The 23,406-nt window shown below is 43.1% G+C and overlaps 1 protein-coding gene across 1 annotated transcript in view; it reads left to right on the forward strand.

Annotated features, from left to right (window-relative positions):
• LOC145350301 (contactin-associated protein-like 5) overlaps positions 1–23,406 on the forward strand; it is a 1,016,709-nt gene that overhangs the window by 18,086 nt on the left and 975,217 nt on the right. The window lies entirely within an intron of this gene.

Genomic DNA, 23,406 nt, shown 5'->3' on the forward strand with positions numbered 1-23,406 from the left:
GGACTCAGTTGTAGCATCACGTGAGCATTAGTCATTGCTGTGTTAAACCTGGACGGCACAATGGTTAGGCCTGCTGCCTCACAGAGCCAGGGACCTGGGTTCAATTCCCAGCTTGGATCACTGTCGGTGTGGAGTTTGCATGTTCTCCCCGTGTCTGCATGGGTTTCCTCCAGGTGCTCCAATTTCCTCCCAGAATCTGAAAGATGCGCTGGTTAGGTGCTTTGGTCCAAACAGGCACCACACTGGCAACTAGGGGAATTTCATAATAACTTCATTGCAGTGTTAATGTAAACCTTATTTGTGACTAATGAATAAACTTTAGTTTAACCTGTGGAAAGGGTTTTTGTCAACGCGAAGTTTTTGTTTGATTGGAACATTTTAGATACATTTGTTAAAGGTTAACATTATTCTGCTTGTTTTATTTGTAATTGATAAAAGTTATTGCTAATTTTCTTCCCATACATGTTAACTATATTCTTAAACAAACTTTGTTTGATAAAAGCTCCCTAGTGGATCACTTGAATCATGACTGAGGTAAAATATGTCATGCCTATCCTAGCCAAATTCAAAGTGCAAAATGTATGATCCAGGGAGTCTACATAAAACACTGGAGTTCCTGACCTGTATTATAACACCCAAAGCAACTTGGCATGTTTATTAAATTATCCAAGAGGCTTCCAGAAATGCTCAGATGTGAGGACAGCCAAAGTTGTTGCCCCTATTTTCAATCCACTGACCCTGTTTGGTAGTACGTATGTGGCTGTGTTGGGTTAAGCATAGTTTTTGTTCTAGGCTGCACAGCTTCTTCATCTACAATTAAATAACCTACACTCACAGATGAGATTAATGAATAGGGTCACATGGTGAAGTACCAGAGGATGCCTCACATCTGTGGCAGTAAACCTCAGCAGGGTAAATACAAGCTTAAGAGACAAAATTTACCAATAGACGTACAATTAGGAACTTCACTGGACATCAAGCAGTTAAGGTAATTGGAAAACCATTGGCAGCATTAGAGTACAAGCCCAAAATTAGTACTGTAGTCGATACTCCTGCAAAGGCTTTTGATGAGCTATGTCTTCAGAACCTATTAATCTACTTGCTCGTGGCTTAGGCCAAACAATCAATGCCAAATTGTGTTCTTTGCATGAAGATTGAGGCCTTAAGATTCTCTGAAAGCCTGGCTAGGATTCAACACAGTTGGTGCAAATCTATAGTTTCCTGGACGTTGTCAGTGGTAAAGCTTAGGTCTGCTTATTGCTTGCCTTGCTCTAATGCAACATTCAGCTTTCTCTCCACCTACACTGCAAAGCTGATCCAAGCAGCTTCACCGCAGCTATTTTTAAAATTAAATCGCTGGCATGGGCCAGGGCTGACTTATTCTCACAATTTGGCCTTACAGTAGAAACTTGCACACACACTTCTAGATTACATTGAGGATTACACCCTCAATGTAATACTGAGGGTGGGCTATGTTGCTGGAGGTGCTGTCTTGTTCCAAAACATTGAATTGGGCCCTCATTTGTGCTTTTGGGTGGATATAGCAGGGTGGATATTGCAAGGGACTATTTTGCAGAGGGGCAGGGGAGTCACCCCCATTGTCCTGGCCATGATTTATCACTCATTGAACATCACTAAAAAGACAGGGATTATCTGGCCATTAGACACACTGCTATTTATGGGAACTTGCCGTGTGCATATTGGCTGCTGTGTTTCCGACATAGAAACAAGTGATTACTTTGGCAGTGCCTAATTGGCAATAATGCACATGTCCTGAGGGTTGAGAAGTGTTGTGTAAAATGTCAGCCATGGTCCCTCCATTGTGAAGTGGGATGACTTCCTCCATGTTTAACCACCACATCAGGAGGGTTGCTTGCTGAAGAAGCAAAGCCAAATCCATTTTGTTTCATAGTGCACAAAGATTAGCAGATGGACATGGCTGTGAGAACTCGCTGCAAAATGGTCCATAAGATCAATCCCAAAGCTCGTTTGCTTCATTGTACTGAATCAGATCAACAGATTTTGGACTCGAGCTCAAGTATTTGATAGGTCAGACATTAGATATTGTGAAGCATTTTCAGACGGAATGATTTTTCTTTCTGGACACATTTTGCTTTGGCTTCATTCAAGATACCCTGGAACAGACTAGAACTTGAAGCTTGTGATGCTGTGCATTGCTAAAGTCTGCAATATCTGCTTTCAATCCACTAAAATCAAACGTAAAAATAAAACTGCAGATGCTGAAATCATAAATAAACAGGGGAGTTTTACGGAAGATCAGTCATATCTGAAACATGAATTAGATAGAGTGTTAGGTGGGCCCATTTGTCCTGTGTATTCAGATGAATTTCCAATATGCCATACCACCTTTCAGGATGTATGGGGGATTTCACCTTAAGAAGGCTTTTCAGAATTATTCTCCTTGGCGTAGGTTCATCAAACCATGAGAGACTTTGAGAGTAAGAAGAAGCTGTTTTCTCTGGGAGGGTGGTTGAGAAAACAGACTGAACGTCATTGGCAAAAAAAACAGAGGAGAGATGAGAGGTACTTCTTTTTAGGCAGCCATTGTGGATAAAGGGTGGCAAAAATATTAATTAATTGAGAGATAAGGTGGCATATTGGAAATATTTCTAAATACACTAGACAAGTGGTCCCACCTAACACTTAATTCATGTCCCCGGTCTTCTGTAAAATTCCTGTTTGCTTATGATTTCATATTTAATAGTACCTTTCAAAAGGAAATTGGATAAATAGTAAAACTTACAGGGTTGTGGGGTTAGAACAGTTGAGTAGAACTAATTGGATAGTTCTTTCAAAGAGCTGGAACAAGCACAATGGACCAAATGCCCTCCTTTCCTGCTGTACGATTCCCAATTATATGCTAACATTGCTTTGATACTATGCCTTTTAGTGTTTAAAGGTTCAGGAAAGATTTGGATGCAAAAATCTAAAGAGTTCAAATTTCCTCTGGAAGAGAGTCACAATAGTGAATCATCAGAGGCTGTAAGAGATATTAATGGGTTCAATCTTAAAATGTATCAAGATGCAAAAGCTTGAATGAGTTTGTGACCTATAGTTATATTTCAGTAACCTGCCCCATAGTTCAGCATTTCATCAGTCTGTTTTTGATTGCCCGCTCATTTTGGTTAATTGCCAAATTCTGATAGCTTTGTCTCAGTCCCTACTTCCAACCCACTCATTGTTTAGTGTTGATTGCAAAAGTGCAAGAACTGATTCTAGGATACTCCTACCAGTCACTTCCCACTGCCCTTGTGCATAATGACACTTGATGCAGCCAATTTTCAAACAGTTCAGTAACTGTTCAACTATTTCATGCCTTTCTACTTTCATGTGGCAGTCACCCTCATTTAAATTAAAGTTTATTTATTTTTCACAAATAGGCTTACATTCACACTGCAGTGAAGTTACTGTGAAAATTCCCTAGTCACCACACTCCGGCACCTATTTGGGTACATTGAGGGAAAATTTAGCTTGGCCAATTCACCTAACCTGCACAACTTTGGGCTGTGGGAGGAAACCGAAGCACCTGGAGGAAACCCATGCAGACACGGGGAGAACATGCAAACTCCACATGGACTGTGACCCAAGCCGGGAATCTAACCCGGGTCCCTGGCACTGTGAGTCAGCAGTGCTAACCATTGTGCCACAGTGCCACCCTCTTGTGAGTCTGGCCAGAATGTTACCACTATTCATGCCAGCGGGATTGTCCCACCCCACTCTGATGAAAGGAGATTTGGCTGGGTGTCAAATTCGCTGACCTCATTGCAGTGGCAGCGTGGTGTGAATGACCAGTACAATCGCACCCTATCTAACCTGCTCCTGTGGTCATTGTGAAGGGCATGTGGAATTTAACCCTGAAAAGTGTGAGGTGATGCACTTTGGAAAGAATCATTTGACAAGCAAGTATACTATGAAAGATCTGACACTGAGAAGTTCCAAGGAACAAAGGGACCTTGGCATGTTTGTCCATAGATCTCTGAAGGCAAAAAGACAGTTTAAGAGGGTGGTGAAAAAGGCATATGACACACTCGCCTTTATCAATTAGGGTATAGATTACAAAATCAGAAAGGTCATGATGGAGTTGTTTCGAACTTTGGTGAGGCCACAGCTGGAGTACTGTGTGCAGTCTGGTCACCACATTATAGAAAGGTTGTGAATGCACTGGAAGGGGGTGCTGAGGAGATTCACCAGGATGCTGCCTGGGATGGACCACTTAAGTTATAAAAAGATGTTGGACAGGTTTGTTTTCTCTGGAGCAGAGAAGACTGAGGGGCAAGGTGTTCAAGATCATGAGGGGTATGGACAGGACGGATAGGGAGCAGCTGTTCCCCTTAGTTGAAGGGTCAGTTACAGGAGACAGAAGTTAAAAGTGAGGGGTGGGAGATTTAGGGGGATTTGAAGAAAACAAAAATACTCAAAGCATGGTAACAGTCTGAAATGCATTGCCTGGGAGGGTGGTGGAGGCGAGATGTCTCACATCCTTTAAAAAGTACCTGGTTAAGTACTTGATAAGCCGTAACATTCAAGGGTGTGGGTGAAGTGCTGGCAAGTGGGATGAAGTGGACAGGTCAAGGCCATCTTGTGTCAGTGTGGACTTGATGGGCCGAAGGGCCTCTTCTGCACTGTAGTATTGTGTGATTCCTATCACAATTACTTTATTAGCTATCTATACTGACATTAAATTGTACCAATGATCTTATTTTGAGATATGCAGACTAAAATTATTATTTTGATAATGTTGGTACTTGTGCTATTAGATGTTGTGGGAGGCTGAGATATATAACGTAATTATATTGTCATCATGTACTTTATCTAATTTTGTAATATACTTTCATTAATCTGTAGAACTCTAACTCAAATCACTATTATCAGATAATATGTATGCCTAGAAAATTGTCTCTGAGTATTGGCGCACCATGATTAACATGGTTGTATGATGCTCCCTTGCCTGCTGTCTTAGAGACACCAAGCCATTAAAATGAAAAGGGTTCTGATGTTCAACAAGACCAATGTAATTTAAAGGCAAAATACTGTGGATGCTGGAATCCGAAACAAAAACAGAAAATGCTGGAAAATCTCAGCAGGTCTGGCAGCACCAGAAGACAGCCCACATTTGCTCAAGCTCTAATGTAAAGCTTGTTACAGTAAAGTATCATGTTAATGGATTGAGATGACAAAAAGCCTGGATGACTTGCTTACCATGTATCAGCTCTAGAGTATGTTACGGTGTTATAATGAGCTATAAAGTGGAATTTTTAAAAATTCATTCATGGGATTTGGGCACCACTGTCTGGCCAGCATTTATTGCCCATCTTTAGTTGCCCAAGGGCAGTTGAGCGTCAACCACATTGCTGTGGCTCTGGATTCACATGTAGGCCAGACCAGGTAAAGACAGCAGATTTCCTGCCCTAAAGGGCATTAGTGAATTAGATGGGTTTTTCTGACAACCAAAAATGGTTTCATGATCAACAGTAGATTCTTATTTCTAGATATTTTTTATTAATTCAAATTCCACAATCTGCCATGGCGGGATTTGAACTGGGGTGCCCAGAACATTAGCTGAGTTGCATGGATTAATAGTCCAGTGATAATACCACAAGGCCATCACCTCCCCTTAAAAAATATAAAACATTGGGTGGGATTTTATGGCTTCGCTCATCCTGAAATTGTAAAATCCTGCCCGAGGTCAACAAAAGTTTCCATTGTCCACCCCTCGCCCGCTCCAATTCCTGTGGTGGGTGGGGTGGTAAAGTTCGGGCCAATATTGTGTTTCTGGGACATATATTTTGTTTCTTCTTTGCTTGCATGGGGTAATGTGGAAAGGCAACATGTGTTGGATGCCTGCATTGACTTGATAAGGAGCAATGATGCAGGGGAATGTCCTAGCTTCTAGTGTTATAACACTAAGCAAGGGTTATCTCTGACTCAACAGTGTTGGAACATTGCGTTTACAGCTGTGTAGAAGGCTGCATGAACCTTTCACGCAGAAATGACAGATCTGGCTGAATCTGATCTCAGCCCAGAATATGTGGCCCAGCAATCAGGTTGGGCAAATGCAGCAGTGGAATTTTAACCAATTTTGTTTGTAAGGTACCAAACCAGTATGTGTTTGCTCATGCCATGCTCGATGCTGCCAGAGAATGGAGCTGTTGCACTATGCAAATTTCTCATTCATTAATCTGTTGCAAAAAAAATTAGAAAATATTTTAACATGGCCAAAGTTTCGCTGATTAATTTTATTTTGCAAAAAAATGACTGTTCAGTTAATCTGCTTACTTTCAATTTGTCTATTACTTTTACGTTCACTGACTCACTCTGGTTCCTGCAGTGCCTCAATTTTAAAGTTCTCATCCTTGTTCTCAAATCCTACCTCGGCCCTGTTCCTGTCTTAGTCGTGCTCCTTCAATTCTCACATATCCTGATTTTTAAACATTATCAATCTCATCTTCAGCAACTGTAACTCCTAATGCTTGGTTGTGAGAAACTGAGTATGTGATTTTTGGGCATGGGACCATAATTTGCAGTGTGCTCTTGTGCCTTCAGATGGGCGGCATGGTGCCACAGTGGTTAGCACTGCTGCCTCACAGCGTCAGGGAGCTGGGTTCAATTCTGGCCTCAGTTCACTGTCTGTGTGGAGTTTGCATGTTCTCCCCGTGTCTGCGTGGGCTTCCTCCGGGTGCTGTGATTTCCTCCCACAGTCCAAAGATGTGCAGGCTAGGTTGATTGGCCATGCTAAATTGACCCTAGTGTCAGGGGATTAGCAGGGTAAATAGGTGGGGTTATGGGAATAGGACCTGGGTGGGATTGTGGTTGGTACAGACTCGATGGGCCAAATAGCCTCCTTCTGCACTGTAGGGATTCTATGGTTCTATGAGATGTGTGAGAGTGACACAAATTTTACCTGCTCAACTTATCTGAATGGTTCCTGCAGCTCCACAGCACTGTCCACATTCTCCACACACTTCCAATAAGCTCTGGATACAGTTAGAAGCCAAGGCAGCATTACTGCAAACTACTTTCTTTATTAAAGTCAGGCTGTCTCTTTACAGGGAAGCTGCACAAAAGAAAAGGTTTCTGCTGTGTACATTTTGGCAACTGGACAGACAAAGGAGTCCAGACTGAAAAATTGCACTAAAGGCATTAGTGGCGCAGTTGGGTAAATGGAGATAGAGTCCTATAGGTTTGTTTGGGGGGGGGGTGAAAGAATTGAGGGGGCTGACAATCAAGAGGCCATCAATGATTCCTGTCAGGGTAATGGGGCCTGTTGCACAGATAAGTAAACTCACAGAGCCTAGACCCAAGAATATGGCAGCAATACCCCAATAGCTCTAATGACCCCATGGCTGGTCAATGCCACTGAATGCCTTGACGTGGCATCTCATAAACAACACCACCAATTTCATGCTATACAAGGCACCACATCCTTATCACTCACCTAGCAGCCTTCCTGGCACTCAGGACTCCTGACTAACAATTTGATACTCCCATCTCATTGTCTCATACCTACCACTTCTATCAGTCTTTTTGATTTGATTTGATTTGATTTCTTATTGTCACATGTATTAACATACAGTGAAAAGTACTGCTTCTTGCACAATTTACAAAGCATACCGTTCATAAGGAAGGAAACAAGACAGTGCAGAATGCAGTGTTACAATCATAATTAGGGGATAAAGAAAAATCAACTTAATGCAAGGTAAGTCCATTCAAAAGTCTGACAGCAGCAGGGAAGAAGGTGTTCTTGAATCAGTTTGTGTGTGACCTTACATGACCCCAGACTTTTGTATCTTTTTTCCCAAAAGGAAGATGAAAGAGAGAATGTCCGGAGGGGGGTGGGGGGTGCGCATGAGGTCCCTAATTATGCTGGCTGCTTTGCCAAGGCAATGGGAAATGTAGACAGAGTCAATGGATTTGCATGATGGTTTGCGTGATGGATTGGGCCACATTCACGGCCTCCTGTAGTTCCTTGCGGTCTTGGGCCGAGCAGGAGCCATACCAAACTGTGATGCAACCAAAAAGAATGCACCCATCTCTCACTGCCAGCACATGGCATCAGCTGTGGCAGGCGCATAACCCAAATGCAATGCTATAAGCCCATTGACATTCTACCCTCTCTCTCTCTATGTTGCAGAATAAGGTGGTGCAAAATAGATGTGAACAGAACAGAGCTTTGACATCTGTAGTTCATTCTCAGGTGAAGCATTTAAAAGATGTGGTATTATCAGTAATCTTGGAGCTCACACTCTCAATCATGCAAGATTTTGTTGAAGGCCATAACATTTTGAGTCATAATTAGTGGCAGGGGGCATCTAACTTTGTCTGCCATAAGCTAGGTTTGCCTTTATTCATTTTAGCTTTTCAGGATCTTTGTGTGGCAGTTTGCAGGATGCGTGAGCTGATACCATCACAATGAGGAGAAGCAGAAGTCAGGTCCCCTGAGTGTACCAAGAGCATATCTTGTACCAAGAGCATATCTCCTTAACCAATTAGGTTGAAGGTTTGAGAGATTAGCTGGAGAAGGAAGTATAAATCGGAGCTTGAATTCAATGTTAAATCAGATGCAGAAAGAGAAATAGAGAAGGAAAGAAGATTGGCTTAAAAGAGACAAAAAATGTTTTTTTTTAAATGTAACAGTTATATTTTTAGGATCCCATACAATAATTAAAGCTGAAAGAATGAGATTCCATTGCAATAGTTAATTTTCAGTACCAGAGAGATTGACTGGCAGTAATTAAGGTTTACCATGTAATTTATAAATCATAGAATCCCTACAGTGCAGATGGAAGCCATTCAACTCATTGAGTCTGCACCAACTCTCTAACAGAACATCCCACCTGGGCTCCACCCCATAACTTCACATTCACCCCCTTAATTCCTCCAACCTCTCTCCAGCTTTTATAGATATGCCATAGAAACATTCTTCCTGGCTGTATCACAGCTTTCTATGGCTCCTGCTCTGCCTAAGACCACAAAGAAACTACCAAAGGGTTGTGAACGAAGCCCAGTCCATCATTCATACCAGCCTCCCACTCAATGTCACTGTTTAGCCTTCCCAATGTCTAAGAAAAGCAGCCAGTATAATGAAGGGCCAAATGCACCCTGACATACTGTCTTCCACCTTCTTCCTTAAAACAAAAGAGACAAAAGTCTGAGGACATTATAAACCAACTCAAAATAATTTTTTAAAAATTAGTCACAAGTAGGCTTCTATAATGAAGTTACTATGAAAATCCCCTAGTTGCCACACTCCGGCCCCTGTTCGGATGCACTGAGGGAGAATTCAGCGTGGTTAATGCACCTAACCAGCACATCTTTCAGACTGTGGGAAGAAACCAGAGGAAGCCTATGCAGGCGCAGGGAGAATATGCAGACTCTGCACAAACATTGACCCAAACTGAGAATCGAATCTGGGTCCACGGTGCTGTGAGGCAGCAGCGCTAATCACTGTGCCAGCGTACGTTAACAGTTCCTTCCCTGCTGCCATTAGACTTTTGAATGAACCTGTCTAGCAATAATTTGATCTTTCTCTACACCCTAGCTATGACTGTAACACAACACCCTCTCCTTTCTTCTCTATGTACGGTATGCTTTGTCTGTATAGCAAACAACAAATATTATTTTTCACTGTATGTTAATACATGAAACAATAATAAATCAAACCAAAACATCTTGGGACATTAAGGGACAATGACCAATCAATCTAATCTGCACATCTTTGCACAGATAAAAAACGGGGATCCCAGAGGAAACCCATGCAGACACAACAACAGGCAAACTCCACATACTGAATGGATAAGTGGACTGAAATGGAGAAGACTTTCTATAACGGGTCTAGCCAGCATCTACTGTACACATCCAGCAACTTTGTGCTCTGAGTGCGTGTCAATAGTGAGCAAGGTGCTCCTTTTGCAAATATAACAGCTGAATGGTGCACCTTGGCCAGCAACTTCTGAACACCTGCATTGAACCCCACATTGTCCCCGGACCTGAAGTTGCTGTAGTTTTGGCAGATGAATCCTGATAAGCCCTATTAACCTCAGTTTATTTTAACAACAGATCTTGGCCCCTAAGTGTTTGTACCTTTTGTTGCACTGATTGTCACAGAGCAGGGAGGCCAAAGCTTTAGCAGTGCAATTGCTATACTTCAATCCTTCAGTATTGTGCGAAAGAAAGAAAATCGGAAGAACAAGCTAGCGAGTTCGCAATCCAATAGCTGGAAATGTGGTATCATTATTCCTGTTTTCAGCACCTCTAACGTGGACAGTGAGCTCTCATTATCACTCAGTCAGGCAATACCAACACATGACGCTATTCTATCTTTCTATTCTGGGGGAAACAAAACAACTTAATATGGGGTAAGCTTTGAGAAGATTTGCTGCGAATAGAGTGGTTAGGATTTGGAATGTCTTGCCTGATAAAGTTGAGAATACGCATACAAACTCAGCCCTTAAAAAGGAATTGGATAAATGACGGATGAAAAATTGTCGGCATATGGGGAAAGAGTGGGTGAGTGGAACTAACTGGATTACTCTTTGAAAGAGCCAGTGCATCTTTGATGAGTTGAATGGCTTCATTCCGTGTTGTACTATTCTACAATTTTAAATGATCTTGTGCAAAGTTGATATCTTTTACAAACTGCAAACAGAATCAATCTTTCTCACATGAGGGAGGAAGTTGAAAGATTTCCTTGGGTAAAATAATTGCTGTAAAGGGTGAGGAAACTAGTTATCTGGAGATACTCGACATACCAGGACTATTTTTGCAGCAGCAGTGGAAGTTAAGAGAGGGTCAACAGGGGAATGAGGTTTAAACTTAGGAAAAAAAATTGCTCGCCTTAATAGGGAAGAGTAGTTCTTTTGAATGGAGCATCAGTATTGAGGGCTTACAATAAAACCTTTAACATAACATTTATCAGATAAAATTTAACAGTCCACAGAATCATCAAATCCTGAAAGTGCAGAAGGAAGCCATTTGGCCCATCGACCCTACCCTAACAACAATCCCACCCAGACCTACTCTCATAACGCCACATATTTACCCTGCTAATCCCTTTGACATCAATGGGCAATTTTACATGGTCAATAAACCTAACCAGCACATCTTTGGACTGTGGGAGGAAACCGGCAACCCAGAGAAACCACACAGGCACAGGAAGAATGTGTAAACTCCACATTGACAGTGACCCAAGGCTGGAATTGAACCCGGGTTCCTGGAACTGTGAGGCAGCAATACTGACCACTGCACCACCCGTGCACAAGACGTATGTGTTGTCTAAGAGATATTAAGCCATATAGTCAAAAGATAGGTCGGTCTTAAGGATTGAGTTAAAGGAAGAAAAAGAGTTGGAAAGGTTTAGGGAGGGAATTCCGGGACTGATGCTGAGGCAGGAACAGTCACAGATGCCAGTACTGGAGTGATTTGGATCAGAAACTCTCAAGAAGTCAGAGTTGGCAAAATGCAGAGATTTCAAGGTGTTGTCAGGCTGGTGGGGATTACCGAGAGTGATGAGGCAAAACAAGAATGAAAATATTAAGCTTTAGCTTCGCCAGGGATCACTGAATGAGGCCAGTAGGTAATGGTGATGGAGCTGGACTTGGTATGAGAGTAAGGAAGTGGGCAGCACAGGTTTGAGTGGCATCATTTTTGCAGAGATAGAAGATGTAAGGCAAGTCAGGAGTGCACTGGAAGAGTCAAGTCCAGAGATGGCAAAGGCATGAGTGAGGGTTACGGTCTGGGTGATGCTGTGGAGGTGGAATTCACCATTCAGTACAGATGTAGTCAAAATTGCCCCTCCTATATCATTAGGTAAAGCCACCACAGTTCCAGATGACGAATAGGCTGCTTTCCCCTTTTGAGGGGGAGAGCTGTCGTGATGATTTAACCTGAAGGTCAGCACACCTCAGGCAAGGAGCAAAATTGAGAAGGTGGTATCTTCATGAATAACCTCAGCTGGAACGAGGATTGAACCCACACTGTTGGCATCGCTCTGCGTCGCGAACCACCTTTCCAGCCAACAGAGCTAAACCAACCTCATACAAAACAATTGAAAGGAGAAGAGGACATTTTACGGATTTATGAAAGACTAAATTGAGTAAGGTCAGTACACCGTTCCAGACAGATTATGTAGCCTTTTATTTTCTTGGTGTTTGCTGTGTGTAACTTACCTACTGCTTGCACCAGTATTACTGCAAAACAAAGCTGATATTGAACATGGGGGTTACTTTAGCCCCTTTTATCAGAACGCCTTTAAGCCAACAAACAACTTGACCGGCCCCTTGCTGGAGTTCCTCGTTTTCAGTCATAGCAATACAAAAGCATTTTAAACCCCAGGATTAACTATTGGATTATATTCATATCTTGCTGAGAACAGCAAGTCTCAACTATTGATTCAGGCGCGACTCAGAAAACGTGCATTTTGCCTTGTGCCTTTCATGTATAGAAATAGTTTCTTCTATCAATCAGCGAATAGAATAGAGTCCTACAAGTATCTTTGTGATAATGTCTACAATACAACTCTATTCATCATTGATTCTTGGAGGATAATACATACAACTTATTTATACCTTGGTCCAACAAAGTCTATAGGTGCAAATCTCCTGCAGAGTAAACAAATTCTCCTCATTGTTCGAACCAAATTGTATCATCTCTGGAGAATGCATGACATTGAAAATGAAGGATATTAGATTTCCATTATGTCCCTAGAATTTGAAATGTCTAGGAGAGCTTTATTTTTATCTGGAGTATGCAACTTTGATTTATAACTAATGGAAAAGTTTACAAATAACTCCAAACTTTAGTTATTGAAAGTCATCAAATGACAAGAAACACAAGAAGGCACAAATACATGGGCTGGGATGTTACGGTCTCACTCGTTGCAATCCCATTCAAGGTCGACAGACCTTCCCATTGTCTGCTTCTTGCCCACTTTGATTCCTGTGCCGCGCGAAGGTGGTAGAATTCTAGCAATGAATTAGGAACAGGGGACGGCATGGTGGTTAGCGCTGCTACCTCACAGCTCCAAGGACCAAGGTTTGATTCCCAGCTTGGGTGAATATCTCTGTGGAGTTTGCACATTTTCCCAATGTCTGTGTGGGTTTCCTCCACGTGCTCCGATTTCCTCCCACAGTCCAAAGATGTGCAGGTTAAGTTGATTAGCCGTGCTAAATTGACCCTGAGTGTCCCAGGATTAGTGGAGTAAATATGTGGAGTTACACGAATAAGGTCTCGGTGGGATTGTTGTTGGCGAAGACTGGATGGACCATTTGGCCTCCTTCTGCACTGTAGGGATCCTTTGATTCTAGGAGAAGGCCACTCAGCCCTTGGAACCCACTTCAAGATTCAATATGTTCATGGCTGCTTGTAACTTCAACTCAACATTCCAGCTTACCCCTGATAACCTCCCCATTCCCCCTTGCTAATCAAGAATCTATTTATCTCTGTCTTAAGGATATTCAAAGACTCTGGTTCCATGGCCTTTGGAGGAAGAGAGTTTCAGAGATGCTCCACCATCAGCAAAAAAATGTCTCCTAATCTCTGCCCTAAATGGATGATCTCTTATTTTTAAACAGTGGCCCTCAGTATTATTTCTCCCACAAGAGGAAACATCCCCTTGACATTGATTCCGTCAAGACCACTCAGAATCTTACATTTCAATCAAGTTGTCTCTTTTAAACACTGGTTGGATGCTAATTTTGTCTGTCCAACCTTTCCTCATAAGGGGGCGGCAGTGGTTAGCACTGCTGCCTCACAGCACCAGGGACCTGGTTCAATTCCGGCCTTGGTTAACTGTTTGTCTGTGTGGAGTTTCCACATTCTCCTGCCTGCGTTTCCTCCCGCGCTACAAAGATGTGCGGGGTCGATTGGCTACAGTAAACTGCCCCTTTGTTTCCCAGGATGTGTTGATTAGATGAATTAGTCATGGGATCGGGCAGGGTGGTGGCCTGGGTAAGATACTCTCAGAGTTGGTGCAGGTTTGATGGGCCAAACAACCTCTTTCTGCACTGTAGGTGTTCTAAGAAACCCACCTAACCTAGTAATTAATCTGGTAAACCTTATCTGAACTGCTTCTGATAGATTTACATTCTTCCTTAAATAAGGAAACCAATAGTGCACACACTGCTCGAGACGAGGCTTCACCAATGGTCTGTGTATCTGATGCATTACCTTCTTTGTGTTCAATTCTCCTCTCAATAAATGTTAACATCCTATTAGCTTTCCTAATTACTTGCTGAAACTGCAAATGCCTTTTGTGATTCTTGCACTAAGAAACAAAAATCCCTCTCATCTAATGTCTGCGGTCACCAGCCTGTAGAAATGTGAAACATTTTCTTCATAGAAATTAGTCATTTTGGCTCATTGTGTTGATGCAGTCGAGAATGATCTATTCAGTTTTGCCACCCCTGATCTATAACTCTACAGTTACATATGTACATGTGTGCATCAAAGTATTTTTTAAAAAATGTGGTGAGTATTTCTGACTTTTTTCAGGTAGTGAATTGCTGACCCACATTACTTTTCTTAAAAAAAACTAATCTATTGTCCTCTAATTCTTTTGCCAATTACTGCAGACCTATGATCAAGCAGCCCTGCCAATTCATGCAAGTTCCTGAATTGTCTTGACATGGCGTCACAGTGATTAGCACTGCTGCCTCACAGTGCCAGGGACCCGGGTTTGATTCCCGACTTGAATCGCTGTCTGTGCAAAGTTTGCATGTTCTCCCCGTGTCTGTGTGGGCTTCCTCCAGGTTCTCCGGTTTCCTCCCACATTCTGAAAGACGTGCTCCTTGTGTGGATTGGGCCATGCTAAATTTTCCCTCGTGCATCTGAACAGATGCCAAGAGTGTGACGACTGGGAGATTTTCACAATAACTTAATTGCAGTGTTAATGTAAACTTTACTTGTGATTAATAAATAAATAAAAACTTAAACTTATATCCACATACTGCCCTTTCAAACAGAACAAAACATGGGGCACAACCATTTCCTGGTTCATTCTGCATGATAATGCCTTGATCAATAAGCCAACTTCCCTGGTTTGAATTTGAACAAAAGCTTGGCAGTTTTTTTTTCATGACTAATCAGGGTCAAGTTATCTTAAATTGGGTTTAAGTTTCATCACAATGCTTGGTAGTTAACTGTTAGTTACCATCAACTGGTGCATTCTCCATGGCAATGCCTCCATCAATCACATTCTACTTGCCAAGCAAACGGCACTCTCTTGTGCAGTATAAATTGTTCTTCCTTATGAGACCTGGTATTCTTATGATTTTTGTTCTGATGAATGCAAGTTACAAAGCTTTAACAGTATCTTTTTTTGAGCAGTACTCAAGTATTGTACTGCCAAATGACTATTTGTTTCCAACAATATTGGTAATGCAGTACGAAACAGTACTTTTCAATTGTTAGAGGTTAGCGTGACTAGAATGGGTCAATTTACTTGGATCCAGTCATTGCATCAAGCTCTTTCACTTTAAAGTGCCAATCTCATTAGAACAGAAAAACAGGAAGTAAACCATTCAACACCTCAAGCCTGTTCTCCCCATTCAATGAAGTCACGCCTAATCTTCCACCAAGCTCCATATTCACTCGCCTTGACTCATGACCTCCTAATCTGTTTGATGAGCAAAAATCTATCTATTTTGGGTTCAGAATTATTAAACCTGTGTCAATTCATCAAAATCAGGTGATGTCTTAAAGTGCAAATTATATTTGAGTTTTATAAAATGCTGGTTTGGCCAACATTGGAATAGTGTCCAGTTCTGGCCCACCAGACTACCAGAGGGACGTGGAGGCTTTGGAGAGCATACAGAAAAGGTTTGCCAGGATGTTGCCTGGTATGGAGGGTATTAGCTATGAGGAGAGATTGAATAAACTAGAACTGTTTTCACTAGAAAGACAGAAGCTGAGGGGCGACTTGATAGATGTTTATAAAATTATGAGGCGTATGGACAGGGTGAACAGTTAGAAGCTTTTTCCCAGGGCAGAAATGACAATTACAAAGGGGTACAAGTTCAAGGTAAAGGGGGGAAAAGTTCAGTGGAGATCTGCAGGGGAAGTTTTTTATACAGAGGGTGGTGATGGCCTGGAATGCAAAACCAAGTGAGGTCATTGAGGCAGATATGTTAGTGATACTTAAGTCTTATCTAGAGAGACTCATGAACAGATGGGGAATAAAGAGATTCAAGTGGTTAATCTAGATAGGACGAAGTGATTAGCACAGCCTTGGAGGGCCGTTGGGCCTGTTCCTGTGCATGGAATGTTCTTTATTCTTTGTTTGCATCAAGAGTCACTTTAAGATGTAAACTCATATTCAGTGGAAATAGGATTGTGATTCTCAAAGCCTGTCAAATTGAGATTCACACTGTCAGTTGGGATACTAACGTGCTTTACCAGAACAATATGTATTAACTGATTAATGCAGACTGCTTCCCAAAGCAACAATTGAAAGTATCTATTTCCTTCTTGGAGAATTTAGTAGTCAAAGCTTTTCAACACCAAAGCTAGTGTAGTTTTCCTTGCACCAACACTTTGGACATTCTGTGGAAGTTAGGCAATCTCAGTTAAAACGTACAAAATTCTGAAGGGGATTGACAGGATAGACCCACTTGAGAGATTGTTTCCTCACTCACCCGGGAATCTGGGGTATGGGAGCATACTGGTAGAAAAGGTTAAGGCGCATGGGATACGAGGCCAGGCAGTTAGGTGGATTGAAAACTGGTTGGGAAATAGGAGACAGAGGGTAGTTGTGGAGGGTACCTTGTCGGGCTGGAGGCCAGTGACCAGTGGTGTGCCGCAGGGCTCGGTACTGGGACCTCTCCTCTTTGTAGTCTACATAAATGACTTAGAAGAGGGAGTAGGTGGTGTGATCAGCAAGTTTGCTGATGACACCAAGATGGCAGGGTTGGCGGGTACAGAACTGGATTGTCAGGTGATACAACAGGATATAGATAGGTTGGTGCAGTGGGCAGATAGGTGGCAGATGGCATTTAATCCTGACAAATGCGAGGTGATGCATTTTGGAAGGAATAATGCAGAGAGGAGTTATGTGATAAAAGGTAGGCCGATTAGGAGTATAGATGTACAGAGAGACCTGGGAGTGCAGGTCCACAAATCCATGAAGGTTGTGTCACAAGTGGAGAACGTTGTTAGGAAGGCTTATGGGATGTTAGCCTTTATAGGAAGGGGCTTAGAGTATAAAAGCTGCCGTCTAATGCTTCAGTTATACAGAACGTTGGTTAGACCGCATTTGGAGTACTGCGTCCAGTTCTGGTCACCTTATTACCGGAAGGACGTGGAGTCTCTGGAAAGGGTGCAGAGGAGGTTTACCAGGATGTTGCCTGGCATGGGGGGACTGGGTTACGAGGAGAGACTGAAGAGACTGGGGCTATTCTCCTTGGAAAGAAGGAGATTGAGAGGGGACATGATAGAGGTATATAAGATACTGAAGGGAATAGATAGAGTTAATAGTGAGAGACTGCTCCCTAGACTGGGTACGAACACAAGAGGTCATCAATTAAGGGTGAGGGGGGGGAGGTATAATTTGGAGGTAAGAGGAAGGTTCTTTACACAGAGAGTTGTGGGGGTCTGGAATGCGCTACCGAGTAGGGTGGTGGAGGCAGGCACGTTGGACTCGTTTAAGATGCAGTTAGATAGGCATATGAGTGAAACGGGAATGGAGGGATATGGTAGGGGCTATTAAATAGGGTAAACCTCGGGAGACACCGGAAGGGCAGGCTGTATAACTAATATGTTTTGTCTTTATTCCACAGGTGGAGGTCCACCTCGTGTCAAGCGAGGGGCATGCACACGGCGGGTTGTGCGTGGGCTGCTCTTGGAAGTCCAGGAGTGGCCTAGTACTTCATGTCGGTGTGTGTGCTTGATCCTGGACCGATAGACGGGCTCCACAACAGCTCAGTGACTAGCACTGCTAGCTGTGCAGATACATGGATTTGGGCCTGTGTCTGTGGGAGTTTGCGCATTCTCCCTGTGGTTGCGTGGGTTTCCTCCGGGCGCTCCGGTTTCCTCCCACACCCCAAAGATGTGCTCTTAGGCTAATTGGTTTCCACCAAATTGACACTATTTCTTCCCTGAATCTGACTGAGTAGGGTCCCATTCGTAGACATGCAGGGTAGGATAGGTGTAGGGCGATGCGGCGGCGCGGGCTCGTTGGGCCGAAGGGCCTGTTTCCCGTGCTGGGTTGTTCTTTGTTCTTTGTTCATAGTCTCAGAACAAAAGAATGATCATTTGGGACTGAGGTGAGGAGAAATTATTTCTATTAAAGAGTGGTAAATATTTGGAATTCTCTACCCCATAAGAGTTGTGGGTGCTCCATTATTGAATACGTTCAAGGCTAGGATAGACAGATATTTGATGTCTCAGGGAATCGAGTGGAGTGGAGGGTGGAGGAAACCAGAGTGGGTGGAGTGGGCAGGAAAGTGGGGGGGTGAAGACCAAGACCAAGATCATGATCATGTTGAATGGTGGAGCAGTTACGCTGCACCAAATGGTCTACTGTCCTTATTTCTTATGTTCTTGTGAAAGCGTAATTCCCCCTGTGCTATATTCAGCTTACCAGGTAACAGATTTCTATAAATTATCTCAGTGCTGCTTTTAAAACAAAATAAATAGGTTAATGACTGCATAGTGATTCACAATGAATGAATCAACATGTCCTGAAAACTTGCCATTGTAACATATTTACAAATCCTCTCTGAAGGGCCAGAATTCAATCTCTCTGGAAGAACAAGAGTAGCAAGAGTTGAGTGAGGACTCCAGTGTTGTGTCTGCCCTTATATGTCACAGAGATGTTCAACAACACACAGGGCGAACTGGTGGCACAGCGGTTAGCACGCTGCCTCACAGCACCAGGGACCTGGGTTCAATTCCCAGCTTGGGTCACTGTCTGTGTGGAGTTTGCACATCCTCTCCATGTCTGTGTGGGTTTCCTCGGGTGCTCCGGTTTCCTCTCACAGTCCAAAATATGTGCTGGTTCGGTGCATTGGCCATGCTAAATTCTCCCTCGGCGTACCCGAACAGGTGCCGTACTATGGTGACGAGAGGATTTTCACAGTAACTTCACTGTCGTGTTAATGTAAACCTACTTGTGACGCGAAGAAATAAACTTAAACTTAACAGAGTAAGGAAAGAAATAAGGGGCTGGATTTTCCAGCCACTCTCATCCCAAGATGGGAAAATCATATCTGAGGTCAATGGACCTTTGCATGGTCCGATTCCCATGGAGGGCCGGACAGGAAGAGTTCAGTCAATGTGTATTTGTGTAGAACCTTTCATGACTTCAGGATACACTTGAGCACTTTACAGCCAATAAAATATTTTTTTTTAAACTTATATTGCCTGATGTAATAGATACTTCCAATTATTGTTTTGGGAAGCAGTCTGCATTAATCAGTTAATACACAGTACAAGTAGCAATGGAATAATAGACAGATAATCAGTTTGCTTAATGATGTTGGTTAAGGGGAAAATACTTGCTCACATTCAGTCAAAACTAAAACCACAGATTTAATTTTGAATGTGACTGGGTACTCTGCTGTCCCTCTCACCCCTTAATGTTGGCCTAGATTACCTACTCCAATCCCTAGAGTGGTATGGAAATTGAGATGGGGAGAGGTGGTTTCACAAGTAGTTGAACCATTATCTCTCAGCTTAAACTATCTACAATCAAAATTATCCAATTCCAATCATGTAGCATTTCAGGATTTGTGTCTAAAAGCCCTGGAGTGGGATTTGAACCCATAAACCAGGCAAAGAGAATGATATTGCTTCTATGCAAACAGGTCTAACATTATCCTACCTTTTTGACTGGGTTGAGGTGAGCATCCAAGACCATTTCTGAGTTCTATTTTCCAGGTCTCATCACCTGTATCAGACAACAGTTTATCTTGAAGCTCCCTATTGCAAAGTAAGACCTGCATTGGGTGGCACAGTGGTTAACACTGCTGCCTCACAGCGCCTGGGACCCAGGTTCAATTCCGGCCTCAGGTCACTATCTGTGTGGAGTTTGCACATTCTCCCGGTGTCTGTGTGGGTTTCCTCCCACACTCCAAAGATGTGCAGTTTAGATTGATTGGCGATGGTAGATTGTCTCTTGGTGTCAGAGAGATTAGCAGAGTAAATACGTGGGATTATGGTGATAGGGCCTGGATGGGATTGTTGTCGGTGCAAGGTCAACGGGTTAATTGACCTCTTCCTGCACTGTAGGACTCTATGGTACATTTAAAAATTGGGGCTTCCGTCTGTGTAATTTTTCACATACAATATAGACAAGTGCTCTTTCTATATCACCCTACTTGGCACTGTGTACTTCTTTCAAATCTTAAATTAAAGTCACCCTAGCCACAGATAAGCATTGACTGGTGGTGATTTCATCTGAGGGTCACCATGCTTCTGGCAAGGGCAGGGTTGAGAAGGTCATGAATAACCTAAGCCAGCACGGGGATTGAACCTGTGTTGTTGGAATCACTATATAGCTTGGGGAACTCTCTACTCTTGCCTGAGTTGGAAGGTCGTGAATGCAAGTCCTACTTCAGCGCAAAATCTAGACTGACATTCCAATGCAGTACTGAGGGAGCGCTGCACTGTCAAAGATGTTATCTTTTAGATGAGGTGGTGAATTGAGCCCCTCTCTTGGGTGGATGTAAAATATTCCACGTTGGTGATTTTGAACGAAGAGCAGAGATTTGCTGCCCGTTATCACACTGTTGCCGAGGGGAGCTTGCTGTGTGTAAATTGGCTGCTGTGTTTCCCACAGTGTGGCAATGACTGCACTTCAAAATTACTCCATTGCCCTTGAGATGTCCTGTGGCCACAAAAGGCGCTACGTGAATGCATTTTCTCTCATGTTGTGTAGTAAGACATTGCAGGAAATCACAGCCCAACACTGATGATACCATTACTTCTAAAGCTAAGAGAGTGTTAACCTTCAGTTGGTATGGAATAGATGCTTTCTGCTTGAAGTGGTTCCACATTACATTAAGATGCCAATGTTATATTGTAGCACAAATTGTACCATACAGCCGGCAATTGAGAAAAAGATGGATGTAATTTTTTGACCCTGCACCCTTTTTCCCTCCCCCTAACTCCAGGGTTTAAAAGGTTCAAAGGACATACAGGACAAAGCGAGCGCTCAGCCCAACTGCAAAAGCAGTGGTCAACAACAGCAGGATGACTTGTACTGTTCCAATACTTGCCTGACTGGCCTCCTATCTTCTATCCTTCATCAATATAAGATCATCTGCTACCCATACCCTAACTGGCACCGAGTCCCCTTCACATGTCACCCTTCTAGTTATTGGCCTCTAGTTCCCAACTGCCTGTTTTAAAGTTTTCATCCTCATGTTCGAATTGTTCAAATGGCCTTCTCCTCTCCTGATTTTTATGACCTCTTTAAGACCAACAACAGTCTTGTTTTTCGGTCCGATGTCTATTTTTGTACGAGTCTTGTGAAGTGCCTTGGGATGTTTTTCTAAGTCTCTTATGTAATGTTAGGGTGGTTTTATTGCTATAGAAACATAGAAACCATACAGTACAGAAAGAGGCCATTCGGCCCATCAAGTCTGCACCGACCACAATCCCCCTGCCATATCCCTACATATTTGCCCACTAATCCCTCTAATCTGCACATCTCAGGACACTAAGGGGCAATTTAGCATGGCCAATTAACCTAACACGCACATCTTTGGACTGTGGGAGGAAACCGGAGCACCCGGAGGAAATCCACGCAGACACAAGGAGAATGTGCAAACTCCGCACAGACAGTGACCCAAGCTGGGAATCGAACCCAGGTCCCTGGAGCTGTGAAGCAGCAGTGCTAACCACTGTGCTACCGTGCCACCCATACCCTAGAAAAGCACTTTCAGAATTGCTCCATGTCTTATGTATTGGTATCCACACCACCTTATGGCTGTGACCAAAGGTAAAGTTGCCATCGTCCCAGATGACCAGAGGCTGCCCACCTGTTTGAGTGGGAGAGCTGACCGGTGGTGATTTGACCTGAGGATCACCACACTTTCGGCACAGTTGACAAGGCAGGCTTTCATGAATAATTGGTATGGGAATTGAATCCACGCTCTTCTGCATCACAAACTAGCTGTCCACATGACTAAGCAGCTGTTGAAGCCTGGATTTCTGTCTTTGGCAACATTATAATATAAAGGAGACCACTGTAAGGCGGTGTGGATACCAACACCTAAGACAAGGAGGAATTCTGAAAGTGCTTTTCTAGGGTATGGGCAACACGGTAGCACAGTGATTAGCACTGCTGCTTCACAGCTTCAGGGACCTGGGTTCGATTCCCGGCTTGGGTCACTGTCTGTGTGGAGTTTGCACATTCTCCTCGTGTCTGCATGGGTTTCCTCCCACAGTCTAAAGATGTGTGGGTTAGGTTGATTAGCCATGCTTAAATTACCCCTTAGTGTCCTGAGATGTGTAGGTTAGAGGGATTAGTGGGCAAATATGTAGGGATATTGGGGTAGGGCCTGGATGGGATTGTGGTCGGTGCAGACTCAGTGGGCTGAATGGCCTCTTTCTGTACTGTATGGTTTCTATGTCAGCAACAAAACCCCCACCCTAAAATTACTTAAGTGCCTCAGAAAAACATCCCAAGGCACTTCACAAGACTTGTACAAAATTAGACATCGGACCAAAAGATGAGACAGTACAATACTGGCGTTAGGCAAAGGGGAAATGCCACTATCACAGGACTAGTGATCCAGAGATCCAGGGCAATGCACTGGGGACCTGGGTTTGAATCCCACCATGGCAGTCTCATGAAGAATCAAAGAATCCCTACAGTGCTGGGAGAGGATACTGAACTCACAGTGAGAGGGGCAATTGAACATGGCCAATGAACCTAACCCATGCATCTTTAGACTGTGGAGGAAACCCATGCAGACATGGGGAGAACATGCAAACTCCACAAGAACCACGATGAACTGGAAACCATGATCAATTGGCATTTTCTTTTAAAAGCCATCTGGTTCACTAAAACCCTTAGGGAAATAAATCTGTTGTTCTTCCCTGATCTGCCTATGTGCAAGTCCAGATCCATAGCAATGTGATTGACTCCTAATAGCTAGCGATGCCTATATCTCAGGAATGAATAAAACAAAATCCAGTAAATGTAGCCTGGTGTCAACCTTTGTTTGATATCTCTCCTATAAAGTGCCTCATTATGTTTTATTGCACTAAAGGTATCATATAAATGCAAGTTATTGCTGCAAGTGGTTTTAAACGTGAGCTGGAAATCACTGCATTATATTCTTTCTCGCTTTCTCGCCAATACTGCATGCCAAGTACAAGAAGTGTTTGGAAGCTGTTTAAAACATAGACTCAGATGCAAAAAGAATGCAATTGAATAGAGTTACT

The sequence above is a fragment of the Carcharhinus amblyrhynchos genome, chromosome 11 (assembly GCF_965287045.1).
Source record: "Carcharhinus amblyrhynchos chromosome 11, sCarAmb.v2.hapA, whole genome shotgun sequence".
Classification (NCBI taxonomy): Eukaryota; Metazoa; Chordata; class Chondrichthyes; order Carcharhiniformes; family Carcharhinidae; genus Carcharhinus; species Carcharhinus amblyrhynchos.